The following is a 1,337-nucleotide window of genomic DNA, read 5'->3' on the forward strand; positions in this document are numbered from 1 at the left end:
ACCTAGAGGGTGCAAACCACCTTTTTCCAGTCGAGAACCATAATTATAATTATACCATCTATAATATTTACTTATAAATTCACCTGTGAATAAATACTACAAACAACATCAAAACATCCCTTTTAGGCCATAAGGTGAACCCGATTATCGTTTAATCTCGCTCCAACGTCTGGGAACTACATGATCTCAATTTCATAAATAAGAACGAGTTACGTTAAACTTACAGCAAAAAGTTTGTCTTATCCTGCCCGTTTTTTGTATCGATGCATTTTATAAATAACTATATAAAACAATACGAAACAGCCTAAGAAAATGACTGGTAATATTAACCATGCAACCACTGCAATACAACTCTGAAGCTACACATATATGACGACAAAGTAACAACACAAAAGACATCTTGATTTTTTACTTGCAAGGGGAGAGTGCAGCTTACTCTTCTGGCAGCTTCCTCATCATCTCCGAGTAGCCACACCCTTCCTCTGCACTTTTATTGAGTTTATAAAAGTATCAGATTACATATCATGTGATCGTGTGTGAGTACATGAATGGGTATAGAGTAAGAAGGTGGGTGTGAGTGGGGGTGTGGCTGTGTCTGGTCATTTCTCCATCAGCCTTGAGCACACTAGATTATAATATGAGAAGCAAACAGTTTCTTAAAGCGACAGTACAGCATGAAGCAATGATGATAAATTAAATTCTTCCAACATTTCGCTCCTGTTTATCATTGATGAATGCCAAATTCTCTTATCCTGCATTATGGCTCCTTAGGTTAGGTTTTCCACAACACATTCATTTTCATATCACACATAGTCTCCTTTGCCTTTATGAGGAGTAAATGCTCCTGTTTTGGTTTTATTAGAAATTGGTGGGAAGATTGAGTTACAGGTGTCAACAAAGTTGTGTCATGTTTCATTATTTCATTCCTAATTACTGCTCTAATGAATCTCATTAGATCCACTCCAGTCTGATCTACTCCAAGGACCAAATATATCTCAGTTTGATTTGTTTTACCAGAGAGTTTCCAATTACTCCCCATTGGTAATTTAGTCTAATTCAGGGACATAGTGATCGGATTTTGGGTGTTGGAAAAATCACGTTGGATTTTCAATTGATTTCAAATGTCTTTGTCTCTGTACACATTTTTATCTGACATTGTGGGAATCCACTGACCTGTATATCCTACTACCATGTTCCAATCTTCACACCATCCTCTACGGGGCAACTGATTCTGTTCACATCGGGCTATGGACATAATAATGAAAACACACATATAGGTCATAAGGTTTGTAAGTGTAGTTTCAATTGTTGCAATTAATTACTGAACACAGATCGCC

This window comes from Cynoglossus semilaevis, chromosome W (assembly GCF_000523025.1).
Source record: "Cynoglossus semilaevis isolate Cse_v1.0 chromosome W, Cse_v1.0, whole genome shotgun sequence".
NCBI classification, from domain to species: Eukaryota; Metazoa; Chordata; class Actinopteri; order Pleuronectiformes; family Cynoglossidae; genus Cynoglossus; species Cynoglossus semilaevis.